Source organism: Lithobates pipiens, unplaced genomic scaffold (assembly GCF_037356315.1).
Source record: "Lithobates pipiens isolate NorthernLeopardFrog02 unplaced genomic scaffold, aLitPip1_a1.2 Scaffold_4, whole genome shotgun sequence".
Lineage (NCBI taxonomy): Eukaryota > Metazoa > Chordata > Amphibia > Anura > Ranidae > Lithobates > Lithobates pipiens.
This window is the reverse complement of record NW_027507852.1, coordinates 1747154-1761938: the sequence shown is the minus strand read 5'-3', so window position 1 is coordinate 1761938 and position 14785 is coordinate 1747154.

Below are 14785 nucleotides of genomic sequence, written 5' to 3'. Positions count from 1 at the left end.
GTTTAAGATTAAAAGATGTCTTGAATGGAAATGCCCTGTGCTCAATAAGTCATTTACATGAGAGATATGGGGAATCACCATAGAATATGTGGAGATATAGGCAACTTCAACACTTTGTAGATACTCTCCCAAAACCCCATGCTCCATTAAGGAGCTTACCCCATGGGAAAGCTTATTGGATCAAGGGGAGATAAGGGGCTTATCTATATCTAATATAAATGGGATTCTGATCTCCTCTGCGGGTTTGGAACCATTATGCTTTTTGGAGAGTTGGGAATCAGAATTAGATCAAACCATATTAGTGCAAATGAAACATAAAATCATAGATTTTGTGCAGTCAATGTCAATAGATACGAGAATAAAAGAAATGAACTATAAACTGTTTACAAAATGGTATTATGTCCCAACAAAACTTCACAAAATTGATTATTATTATACAGGATTTATATAGCGCCAACAGTTTGTGTAGCGATTTACAACATGAGGGCAGACAGTACACTTACAATACATATAAATACAGGAGGGATCAGAGGGCCCTGTTTGTTTGAGCTTACAATCTAGAAGATTCAGAAATATCACCGCTATGTTGGAGGGAGTGTGGGCTGGAAGGCACACATGCTCACTTATGTTTTCAGTGTACTGAGATCCAACCTTTTTGGAGGGAGATATTGAAAATTATTAAAAAGATTACTGGGGCTGAGATTGCGCAGCATCCTTGGCAGTTTCTGTTCCATGCTATGGGGGGAGCCGAGGAAGAAATATAGAGCAGCAGTAGTACCATATATATTAAATGCAGTGAAAGCTATAATACCAAGACAATGGAAATTAAAAAAAAACTCATTGGTTCAGAGAGGTGGATAAAATTCGATTGACGGAAGAATTGATATCTTTACAAAATTACTCTAGACAAAAATTCTATAGAATTGGGAAAAAATGGCTGGACTTTAAACAAACGGAAGTATACTGGAATTATGTGAGAGAGTAAGGTATATAGTGAGGTATATAGCTCATAGCTCCTCCTCATATTTAGGAAATATAGCTCATTAAATTATATATAATTTTTAGGTAGTCACATTTTGGGTTATTTCATTAATGGATTAGGTTAAGTCAAGATTTGGAGTATTTGGGTAAGAGATATACACTATAATAGGGTGGAATGGATGGGTAGGTGTATTGTAAAATGCCCCACTGACCCAATGGCCCACCCCTTAATAATTGATTACATTTAAAATTATTTTAGGAGCACTGTTATAATAAGATTGGGAATTTATGGGTGAGTTTGAGTTTTCAGTTTCCCTAACCCCTCACCCTCCCCCTCCCTTCCCCCTTTCCATTTTCCCCAGTTTTTCCTTCTCCCCCCCTTCTTTTCCCATCCCCTTTCCCTCCCCCCTTTGTTTTACTTTCCCCCTCCCCCCCTCCTTTTGCCCCCTCTTCCTTTCCCATCTCCTTCCTTCTCCCCTTTCCTTTCCCCTGCCCTTTCTGCCTCTTTCTCTCTCTCCACCCCTCTCTGTAGAAATGGTTTAAATTGTTAAAGTTGGATGTCACGAGCGGCAAATTCCGGAGTAGAAGTATAGACCTAATTTGGTATAAAACGCCCCCCTTTTTCTTTATTATACTTCAGGGATGTTAAATGTTAATTGTTACATATTAATTGTGCAATGTAATGTGTCATGTAAATATGTAATGTATATGGTTGTATGTTTATATGTTGAATTTTTTGAATGTTATGTCCTTTTTTTTCTCTAAAAATAATAAAAAAGAGTCAAAACACTAATATTTAGTTATTAATGTGGCAATTGGACTGCACACAGCAGAGGTCAAGCACATGTGCAAACCTCTGCTGTACCAAAAAAATCTTTCTCCTCCCAGTGAAAACTGCTTCCCCAAATAAGGACCATCATTAAAAAATAAATAAATAAATAAATAAAATGAGTGGAAGAGGTGCTTCAACATAGAGGTAGCTGAGCATTGTTAATGTGACCTCCCTCTACGCCTCCTCTTCCTGCACCCCTTCCTTCTTCTCCCCCGCCTACACCTCTTTCCTCTACTTCTACTCAGCCAGCAGCATGTTATCTAAGGTAAACATACCAACCATTTACTCACCACATGCATGAGGAAACACATGACTATGCACAACAAAGCTTGCTGGGAGCAGCGTCTTAATGAGACAAGTTGGCAGCAAAAGGCCTGCATTCTTCCTCCTGCTCATTTATCACTTTCCCCATCTCCATTCACCAACATTCTCCTGCTGCATCCACCACAACAGTGACAAGTAGGAAAATCTTAGAAAAGGGGTTTTTAAAGGTTTAAAATGCACAAAATCAAGAGGTCTTTAGCTACATTGAGAAGGGTCAAACAAAAGCTTGAACTCCTGCAGAATTTTCCTACACTCACTACACTGTTTCCACCATCATCCTTGCCAAGGCTGGTGTGAACCCCATGGCAATGTCTTAATTCCAGCTTGGTAAAACTGCTCGCTTTGCAGATGCCACCATTCCAGCTCATGAAATCACTCTTTTCTGCAATGTTATGGCATGTGCTACACCACAGGTGCTGGAGCCCAGCCACCATTATTTTGCCCAGAAGGTCATCCCTGCCCTTCACCAGCATGTGGAATGCAAAAAGGCAGCAGAATATAGGGAGGATGTTTTGGGTCCTGGCAGTAAGAAGAAGGAGAAGATGGTAAAGGGTTAGGCTTTTCGATGGATGTTTCACTTCTTCGAAACTCCAGGAGTTGTGGGTAGGTGGGTTGAAACTGGGGGGTACTCATGGCACACTTCTGCTGGTAATTTGTGAGGTATTTTATGCTTAAATGGCTGCACAAGAACCCCAGGATTTTGGTCAACAAAAAAGGACCACTTTTGGGTAGCCACCTTATAAGATACAGGGATAAAATAGACAATTTCTTGCCACCATCCCAGAGGGAGCCGAAAATGCATCACTTTGCGGAGGTGCTATGTAATAACCTTTTTGCCACATTTCCTGACGATACAAAGATCCCAGATGATTACCAACTTGCCTCTGATCCCCTGCTACCTGAAAAGAGTTTGTTTAAACCTTTCGGACCAGGCCCGACTGCAGATTGCACGCATACAAGCAGCTCCTGAACCACAAGATTGCTGACTACATCAGACCCTGGGCTGATGTGGATACTCTCAGAATTGAGAACGCCATGAACTACTGGGCGGCCAGGCTAGATGGCAAGCTTTGCTAAGGTCACCTCTTCCTCCTCCTCCTCCCTCTAATGCTCCCCCTTTAGCTCCTCCTTCCTTCCCCTCTTCCTCCTCCACTACCTCCTACTTTGTGATTATAGCATTATAAGCAGAGCTAGGGTTATATGGAGAGAAACACAATTAAAGGGAAAGCACTGCGCTGTGATTTGTTATATGTGAAGAATGGCCTCAACAGCCAAAAAAGCAGCCAACACCAAAAACAAACAAAGTTCCGCAAATAGGATAATAAAAACAGTGTAGCGCTTCAATAATAATAAACGTGATCAACATAAATTATAAAAATAATAATATGTCAAAAATCGCATAAATATAAATGCCTAGAGATAAAAGTCCAACATTGGGCACTCATTCCACTATGTAGCTGGCATGGGGGTGACCGAACTGTCACAGAGGAGGAAAGTAATGCACTAGGCGAATGTATTCATGTGGATCTGCTTGACTGTAAACATCAGGAAAAAGTAGATAAATACTTCTTACCGGAACAGTTGGACTCACACCGTCATATGACGGTTGAGTCTAGAAGGCTTGAGGTCACAATCTGGGACCAAGGAGTATAAGGAGGGAGGTCTGTTGAGCTGATGGTGGAGCTCCAGGCGGTTGTAGGCCCAATGGTAGATCCTTTCAGATGGAACGTCAAGGTAGTCAAGCTCAGACGCAGCCCGTTGTACCAATACTCCAATCTCCCCCGAATGGGGAGGGGGATGTTGTGAAGGTTTAAACCAAAGAAACGGAGAAAAGAAAAAAAAGAAAAAAGAAAAAAAGGCTCCACATGGTGCGGGTCAAACGGTGTAAAAAATGTTGGTTTATTGAAGTCAAAAGATAATTAATGACTTGGTGATCACATAAAAAATAAAATGAAAATAAAAGCAATGTGGGGTGCCAACAGCTCGCCCAACGCGTTTCGACATATGTGTCTTCAACAGGGGCATGTTGGAACCCACCACATTGCTGACAAATATATAAGAAATGAGAAAGAAGTTCCGCCTACCAAGGGGCGGAGAATCCCGTCTCAGACGACCTCTTAAAGATACAGTGAACAGTTTGATCAGATCAGGGTAAACATGTTCAAACACAATAAGCAATTATAAATAACATCTAGAGATGTCACTCATACAGGCTGTTAAATTAGTATTGATAACAATAAAATATAAAAAATATAAAAGATATGCCACCATGCTCACGCATGGATAGCACTGGATAGATTGCATTATTCATAGCCTCATCAGACATGTAAATGCAGAAAGATTAAACATACATATAAAGCATATACAGAGAACACATCCAACACTGATACAAAAAGATCAGACATGTGTTGTTAATTATACATAAACTGCATTGTACCATCACCTGAAAGTAATAGTTTGCATTTGCATTATTCATAGCCTCATCAGACATATAAATGCAGGAAGATTCAATGCACATGTAAAGCATATACAGAAAACACTTCCAGCACTGGCAAAAAAAATCAGACATGTATTGTTAGTTATACATAAACTACATTGTAACGTCACCTGAAAGGACTAGTTTGCATTTGTGTTGTATCATAGATGGAGATGTGGAGGTCTCAGTAATAGTGTCTGATAAGGATCTGTCATTGTGCAATTTGGATGTCTCTTACTTGTTGTACTAGCAGTGTGTAGCCAAAAAATATGTATAAGTAACCATGGTGACAGTTCATACGTACTGATCTGTTATTTAGAGTTGCGATCAAATGATCAAAAACATCATGACATGCAGTAAGACAGGAAAGGCTCCACCAATCCCTCAGTGTGTATATCATGTGACTAGGTGTGGGAGTGGTTAAAAGGAGCTCACATCTGCAGAGCAAGGGCGTGTATATTTATACATCATTATGCAAAAATGTAAGGAAGGGGGGAGGCATTCAAGCATTGGCGCCATTTCTCCGTATTGTGCGTTCCACGCTGTGGATCAGAACAAGCAGCGTAAGAGCGTATCAAGTGCGTGACGGCGGAGTGGAGGCGTGTATATGTGAGCGTCGCAGGTTGCGTCACTATGCAGGAGTATGGAGAGGGCGTGTAAATATAAATGTCACGTATTACGTCGCTTTGCAAGAATATAGAAAAGGAAGAGGTGTCGGAGCTTGGCGCCATTTCTCACGTGTTGAGCGTCACACGCCACAAGGCGTGGCGAGCAGTGGGGGAGCCAATCAGAAAGTGTGTCCATCTGCACATGCGCCATGACTTGTGACGTAATTACGTCACGTCACGCGCAGTAATATATCCAGGGCTCATCAAGACCAAGGTAATCACGGGGAATACAGAGGGCATGGCAACATCACGTCACGCCCAATGGTAGAGCCCGACGCAACCATGACAACCACAAAGGCGTCACAGCACTTGGAATTGAAAGGACACCGCAGGCAAAGGGACGCAAATAAAAAGACAAAAAAGAAAAAGTAAAAAAGAAAAATTAGACATCGCACCATAACCAAAATATACAGCTAATAACAGAAGTGTAGTGTATAATAAAAATATATAGGGGATGGTGACATGGGTCAAATGCAGTGCTTACAAATTACGCACGCATTGACCGGAAAAGATCCTAAGGTGCCTGAAACACAGGGGTAAGCCTAGAATCTGGTAAATATGGCATATTCTCAACTAATGCCAGAAGTAAAACTAAAAATTGGTGTAAATATAAGTGTATCGGGGATGTCCATCCCCGATCACACGTGATCTAGAGAGAATGCGTAATAATCGCATATATCTAGATTCAAGCAAAGGACAGAGATTTGGAAAGAGGGTATGTGAAAGGAAAAATGAAATGGAGTGCATAAGTGTGTGGGGTGGAATGAACATTGTGTCACAGAGAACACAAAATAAAGAAATATGAAAAATATGAATAGAATGACCTAAAAATAAGTATTGGGTGTACTGGTGTGTAAAAACCAAACAAATGATAAGAAAGTAAAGATATAGGTCAAAGTAAATAACAGAAATAGTATGTGGCGATAATAATCCATAACTGGATAGATTAGGCCTGATTAATAAAGCTATTAATGTCCCAGTCTGTATTCATGCCGAAGGGGGAATAGCACCTCAATTCATAAATCCAAAATGTCTCGAGGCGCGAAACCCCCCTCAGGCATGAGTCCCCTCTCCAGTTTGGGACAAATTTGTCGATGACCTGGAAGCGGGTACCCGTGGGGTCTCTATTGTGTTTTTCAAGATAATGTCTCGGAACCGGGTGTTTATCGCACCCTTTTTTGATTTTACTGAGATGTTCGTTGACTCTAATAGAGAAGTTGCGAATAGTGCGACCAACATATTGTTGGTTGCAGGGGCAGGTGATCAGATAGACAATATACCTAGTAACACAAGTAGTGAAGTGTTTCATAAGATACCTACGTGCAGTGGTTGAGGATGTAAAAGAGTCACTTTTCCCCTTACCCAGCATGTTATGTATGCAGACGTTACATTTTCTACAGGGAAAATAACCCTTGCTCTGTGGGAAAAATTGTATCGATTTAGGGATATCTATTACATTAGGAGCAATATCATTTTGTATAGATCGGGCTCCCCTGTAGATGGTTCCAGCTTTATCTGGAATAATCCCACCCAGAACTTTGTCACTTTGTAGTACCTTCCAGTGCCTATTGATAATTCTCTTTATGTCATTGTGTTGTGTAGAAAAAGTTGTAAAGAAAGACCATTTAAATTTATCACTTGTTCCTGTTTTGACTTTCTTTTGTGTGAGAGAGGCCCTGTCAGTGTGTAAAGCTGCTTGAATCTCAACATCAAGGGTGCGTGGATCATAGCCCTTGTCCAGGAACCTTTTACGAATAGTATAGGATTGGGAAATATAGTCACTAACATTCGTGCAGTTGCGCCTGAGCCTGAGAAATTGACTGCGTGGGATAGAATTAAGCCATTGGCGATGATGGCAGCTGTCAACAGGAATATAGCCATTCCGATCCGTTGGTTTAAAGAAAGTTTTCAGGACCAGGCGTTTCTGCACTACTGTAACTTCTAAGTCAAGAAAATGGATGTTAGTTGTGCTGGCCTCAAAGGTCAGCTGAATACCACGGTCATTGGCGTTAAGGGTTGCCATGAAGGTGTCAAGAGATGGCCGACTTCCCCTCCATAGGAGGAGGATGTCGTCTATATACCTAGCCCACAACACCAATTCTGGCCTATTAAGGGCATAGACGACATCCTCCTCCCACTGGGCCATAAACAGATTGGCAAGGCTGGGTGCATATTTGGCCCCCATGGCAACCCCTCTGGTCTGGGTATAAAAACTGCCCTGGAACCAGAAATAATTGTGAGACATAGCGAACTCCAATATTTGCATAAGGAAATTCCTGTGTATCACAGGAAGTGTGGAATCCCTAGAGAGAAACAGTTCAACAGCTCCCAGGCCTAAATCCTGTGGGATACAAGTATATAGCGCAGAAACATCTGCTGTGACTAAAATAAGATCGTCATGGTACTTTATATTTTCAAGTAGTCGGATTGTATCACCTGTGTCCTGTAAGTAGGAAGGTATATTCCTTACTAGGGGCTGAAGATAGGAATCTATGTATTTCCCTATTCGCGAGGTGATAGAATTTATACCGCTCACAATTGGGCGGCCAGGTGGATTCACAGAATCCTTGTGTATCTTAGGAAGTTGGTATATTGTCGGAATGCGTGGAGCCAATGGGATCATAAATTCTCTCTCTTTCTTATTTAGAATATTTAGAGAAAAACCTTCGTCTATGATCTGTATGAGTTCTTTTTTGTATTTGAGGGTAGGATCCCCTGGTAGGGGGCTATAAGTGGTGACATCGCTCAATAATCTGTTCATTTCCTCAATGTAGCGAGTTTTGTCTAAGACCACTAAACCGCCCCCCTTATCTGCAGGGCGAATGATGAGATTTTTCCTTTCACATAAAGATTTAAGGCCCTGTGCTATAGAAGGGTCTTGATGTATCCTTTTTATGGGTAACTTATCCAAATCATTTAAAACAAGGTTTTTGAAAACATTGATGGATGGAGGTAAGATACCTGGGTTAAACAAAGATGGATTGCTCAAACCAGAATGTCTAACTGCTGTAGGATTAGAGATCTTATTAGTTGCACTTGGAAGAGACAAAAAATGTCTCTGAATATGTAACTTACGAATGAACTTGTGCACGTCAATGAATGTATTAAATTTGTTAAGTTTTCTAGGTGGGACGAATTTAAGGCCCTTATCTAGAATACATTTTTCACTCGCTGACAGTGTTGCTGTGCTTAAATTAAAAATGCCCGCACCTACTGTGTCCTTTTTCTTTTTGTGCTGGATGCGCCTCCCCCCTCTGGTGCCTCGTTTAGTTTTTGGTTTCCTCCACGTATGGGGGTATCCCTGTGAAAATCCTGATGATAAGGAGGCCCTGATGGATGGTTACGATTATATGGGGGTCTAAATGGAGGCTCATCATTGTATGTCATGTAGGGGGGAGGATCACGTTGAAAGTCATAATGATCCTCATCCCTAAGGGGTAAATAACGATTGTAAGTACGGATTGGAGTACTATGTGGGTAGTCCTCCCTACTGTGACTATATTTATCATCCCTCCGAGTTCTACTGTGTTCGCGGGGAGTGTGTTGATAGCCACCATTGGTGTTTCCATGGTGTCTATCTAGGCCGTGACTCTGATTATTTCTGCCTCTACCCTTATTCCGGGGTTTGGAGCCTTTCCCTGGGTGGTTAGGGTATTGGACTTGGGCAGGGGATCTATGTATATAGTCATTTGTTCTAGGAGGTCCGATGGGCCTAGGCTGGGGTGGAGGAGGTTCATATATTAACCTTCTTTCCGTTTCCATAGCCTCAGGTTGCATAATATCTGATGCCGGATCATTACCTGGTTCTGAACCGATTTTTTTCTGCCAATTAAAGACAGCATTAGATTTATAATCGTTAACATCACGATTATACTTTTTTTGTTTTTTAATACGTTGATCTTTTTCCTCCTTCTCTAGATGGTTTCTTAGATTGGAGGATAACGTATTATATTCTGGTGTACCCAATGCTGGTGTAAGTTTTTCTTTGATATCTTTGATTTCTTTGTCAATGAGGGGTAGCCTGGCCTGTTTCTTATCTATCAAGAAATTTAACAGTTTGATACCCATATCATTGAAAAAGATGAACCAGGCATCAAACTCAACCTCTCCTTGTTGGGGATGTATGTCCCAACGTAAACCCCGAGGGACCATTTTTTCACGGGTACCCGCTTCCAGGTCATCGACAAATTTGTCCCAAACTGGAGAGGGGACTCATGCCTGAGGGGGGTTTCGCGCCTCGAGACATTTTGGATTTATGAATTGAGGTGCTATTCCCCCTTCGGCATGAATACAGACTGGGACATTAATAGCTTTATTAATCAGGCCTAATCTATCCAGTTATGGATTATTATCGCCACATACTATTTCTGTTATTTACTTTGACCTATATCTTTACTTTCTTATCATTTGTTTGGTTTTTACACACCAGTACACCCAATACTTATTTTTAGGTCATTCTATTCATATTTTTCATATTTCTTTATTTTGTGTTCTCTGTGACACAATGTTCATTCCACCCCACACACTTATGCACTCCATTTCATTTTTCCTTTCACATACCCTCTTTCCAAATCTCTGTCCTTTGCTTGAATCTAGATATATGCGATTATTACGCATTCTCTCTAGATCACGTGTGATCGGGGATGGACATCCCCGATACACTTATATTTACACCAATTTTTAGTTTTACTTCTGGCATTAGTTGAGAATATGCCATATTTACCAGATTCTAGGCTTACCCCTGTGTTTCAGGCACCTTAGGATCTTTTCCGGTCAATGCGTGCGTAATTTGTAAGCACTGCATTTGACCCATGTCACCATCCCCTATATATTTTTATTATACACTACACTTCTGTTATTAGCTGTATATTTTGGTTATGGTGCGATGTCTAATTTTTCTTTTTTACTTTTTCTTTTTTGTCTTTTTATTTGCGTCCCTTTGCCTGCGGTGTCCTTTCAATTCCAAGTGCTGTGACGCCTTTGTGGTTGTCATGGTTGCGTCGGGCTCTACCATTGGGCGTGACGTGATGTTGCCATGCCCTCTGTATTCCCCGTGATTACCTTGGTCTTGATGAGCCCTGGATATATTACTGCGCGTGACGTGACGTAATTACGTCACAAGTCATGGCGCATGTGCAGATGGACACACTTTCTGATTGGCTCCCCCACTGCTCGCCACGCCTTGTGGCGTGTGACGCTCAACACGTGAGAAATGGTGCCAAGCTCCGACACCTCTTCCTTTTCTATATTCTTGCAAAGCGACGTAATACGTGACATTTATATTTACACGCCCTCTCCATACTCCTGCATAGTGACGCAACCTGCGACGCTCACATATACACGCCTCCACTCCGCCGTCACGCACTTGATACGCTCTTACGCTGCTTGTTCTGATCCACAGCGTGGAACGCACAATACGGAGAAATGGCGCCAATGCTTGAATGCCTCCCCCCTTCCTTACATTTTTGCATAATGATGTATAAATATACACGCCCTTGCTCTGCAGATGTGAGCTCCTTTTAACCACTCCCACACCTAGTCACATGATATACACACTGAGGGATTGGTGGAGCCTTTCCTGTCTTACTGCACGTCATGATGTTTTTGATCATTTGATCGCAACTCTAAATAACAGATCAGTACGTATGAACTGTCACCATGGTTACTTATACATATTTTTTGGCTACACACTGCTAGTACAACAAGTAAGAGACATCCAAATTGCACAATGACAGATCCTTATCAGACACTATTACTGAGACCTCCACATCTCCATCTATGATACAACACAAATGCAAACTAGTCCTTTCAGGTGACGTTACAATGTAGTTTATGTATAACTAACAATACATGTCTGATTTTTTTTACCAGTGCTGGAAGTGTTTTCTGTATATGCTTTACATGTGCATTGAATCTTCCTGCATTTATATGTCTGATGAGGCTATGAATAATGCAAATGCAAACTATTACTTTCAGGTGATGGTACAATGCAGTTTATGTATAATTAACAACACATGTCTGATCTTTTTGTATCAGTGTTGGATGTGTTCTCTGTATATGCTTTATATGTATGTTTAATCTTTCTGCATTTACATGTCTGATGAGGCTATGAATAATGCAATCTATCCAGTGCTATCCATGCGTGAGCATGGTGGCATATCTTTTATATTTTTTATATTTTATTGTTATCAATACTAATTTAACAGCCTGTATGAGTGACATCTCTAGATGTTATTTATAATTGCTTATTGTGTTTGAACATGTTTACCCTGATCTGATCAAACTGTTCACTGTATCTTTAAGAGGTCGTCTGAGACGGGATTCTCCGCCCCTTGGTAGGCGGAACTTCTTTCTCATTTCTTATATATTTGTCAGCAATGTGGTGGGTTCCAACATGCCCCTGTTGAAGACACATATGTCGAAACGCGTTGGGCGAGCTGTTGGCACCCCACATTGCTTTTATTTTCATTTTATTTTTTATGTGATCACCAAGTCATTAATTATCTTTTGACTTCAATAAACCAACATTTTTTACACCGTTTGACCCGCACCATGTGGAGCCTTTTTTTCTTTTTTCTTTTCTCCGTTTCTTTGGTTTAAACCTTCACAACATCCCCCTCCCCATTCGGGGGAGATTGGAGTATTGGTACAACGGGCTGCGTCTGAGCTTGACTACCTTGACGTTCCATCTGAAAGGATCTACCATTGGGCCTACAACCGCCTGGAGCTCCACCATCAGCTCAACAGACCTCCCTCCTTATACTCCTTGGTCCCAGATTGTGACCTCAAGCCTTCTAGACTCAACCGTCATATGACTGTGTGAGTCCAACTGTTCCGGTAAGAAGTATTTATCTACTTTTTCCTGATGTTTACAGTCAAGCAGATCCACATGAATACATTCGCCTAGTGCATTACTTTCCTCCTCTGTGACGGTTCGGTCACCCCCATGCCAGCTACATAGTGGAATGAGTGCCCAATGTTGGACTTTTATCTCTAGGCATTTATATTTATGCGATTTTTGACATATTATTATTTTTATAATTTATGTTGATCACGTTTATTATTATTGAAGCGCTACACTGTTTTTATTATCTTATATGGAGAGAATATACCTACTGAATCATATATGGAGAAGAACTGGTAAAAACAGCCTTCTTCCTCCAGGTTATGGTATGAGCAGCTTAACATTAACATATTTCCACCCACCAGCACTATTTTTTTTGTATTATCCATTTTATTTGTAGATGTCCTGGTTCAATCAACATGGGTATATACGAGGAAAAAAAAAACAGAATAAACATACAGTGTCTTGAAAAAGTATTCATACCCCTTAAAATTTTCCATGATTTTGTAATGGTACAACCAAAAAAGTAAATGTATTTTATTGGGATTTTATGTTATAGACCAACACAAAGTGGCACATAACTGTGAAGTGGAAGGAAAATGATAAATGGTTTTCAATTTTTTTTACAAATAAACATGTGAAAAGTGTGGCGTGTATTTGTATTCAGTCCCCCTGACTCAGTACTTTGTACAACCACCTTTTGCTGCAATTACAGCTGCAAGTCTTTTTGGGGATGTCTTTCTCTACCAGCTTTGCACATCTAGAGAGCGACGTTTTTGCCCATTATTCTTTGCAAAATAGCCCAAGCTCTGTCCGATTGGATGGAGAGCGTCTGTGAACAGCAATTTTCAAGTCTTGCCACAGATTCTCAATTGGATTTAGGTCTAGACTTTGGGCCATTCTAACACATGAATATGCTTTGATTTAAACCAGTGTTTCTCAACCTTTTTTCAGTCGAGGCACCCTTTAAAATTATAGACAATCTCAAGGCACCCTTTAAAATTGTGGACAATCTAGAGGCACCCCATTCAAAAATGTAAAAAATGATTGTAATAGTTTTACATAATGTGGCAACATCCACACGTAGGACACCCAACGCTAGAGGTGATTTATTCTTTCAAAACAAATACACTTTTGCACACTGGTAATAACTAGTATTGCAGTGTTTCTCCTTTCCCTAAATGTCTCTCCATCAGTTAGCTAATGTCACCCCAGTGCTGAGGGAGAGGAGCACAGAAGGGTCAAACAAGGATGCTGTGGAGGCAACAGACATTCTCTTTATTAACTGATGTCATTGGTTGTTAGGATGCCAGTGTCTAGAAAGGCTTTGTGTAACTAAAAGGGAGGCTTGATCCACCTGCTGGCTTGTATACATTTTTTTATCAACTTTTTGGCATTTTGCGAAGGCACCCCTGACAAAACCTCAAGGCACCCTGGATGAAAAAGAGTGATCGAAACCATTCCATTGTAGCGCTGACTGTATGTTTAGGGTCGTTGTCCTGTTAGACGGTTAAACTCTGCCCCATTTTCAAAGCTTTTGCAGTACCTAATGCTGTGTACACAGGACCGGACCTTTCAACAGCAAAGGTCAGATGGAACGAATCCGTTGGACAATTCGACCGTGTGTGGGCTTCATCGGACCTTTACTGTCTAAAAATCAGATGGACTTTAGATTTATGCGATGTACACACAACCGGACTTTTTGACAGCAAAGGTCCAACAGAAACGAATCCGTTGGACAATTCAACCGTGTGCGGGCTTCATCGGACCTTTGCTGTCGAAAAATCAGATGGACTTTAGATTTAGAACACATTTCAAATTTTTCCGACGGACTCGAGTCCGGTCGAAAAATCAGTTTGTCTGTATGCTAGTCCGACAGACGAAAACCGACGCTAGGGCAGCTATTGGCTACTGGCTATGAACTTCCTTGTTCTAGTCTGGTCGTACGTCATCACGTTCTAATCCGTCGGACTTTGGTGTGCTTGTGTGTCATTTGGAAAGTCCGTCGGAACACCGACGAAAGTCCATCGGGAAGACCGTCGAACCTAGTCCGTCAAAAAATTTAGCCGTGTGTACGTGCCATAAGATTGTCCTGTATTTGGCTCCATCCATCTTCCCATCAACTCTGACCAGCTTCCTTGTCCCTGCTGAAGAAAAGCATCCCTGCAACATGATGCTGCCACTACCATTTTTCACAGGGGGAATAGTGTATTCAGGGTGATGTGCAGTGTAAGTTTTCCACCACATAGCGTTTTGCTTTTAGGCCAAAAGCTTAAATTTTGGTCTCATCTGACCAGAGCACCTTCTTCCACATGTTTGCTCTGTCCCCCCACATGGCTTCTCACAAACTACAAATGGGACTTCTTATGGCTTTTTAACCAACAATAGCTTTGTTCTTGCCACTCTTCCATAAAGGCCAGATTTGTGGAGTGCACGATTAATTGTTGTCTTGTGGACAGATTTTCTCATCTGAACTGTGGATCTCTGCAGCTCCTCCAGAGTTACCATGGGCCTCTTGGCTGCTTCTCTGATTAATGCTCTCCTTGCCCAGCCTGTCAGTTTAGGTGGATGGCCATGTCTTGGTAGGTTTGCAGTGCCATACTCTTTACATTTGCGGAAGATGGATTGAACAGTGCTCTGTGAGATATTCAAAGCTTGGG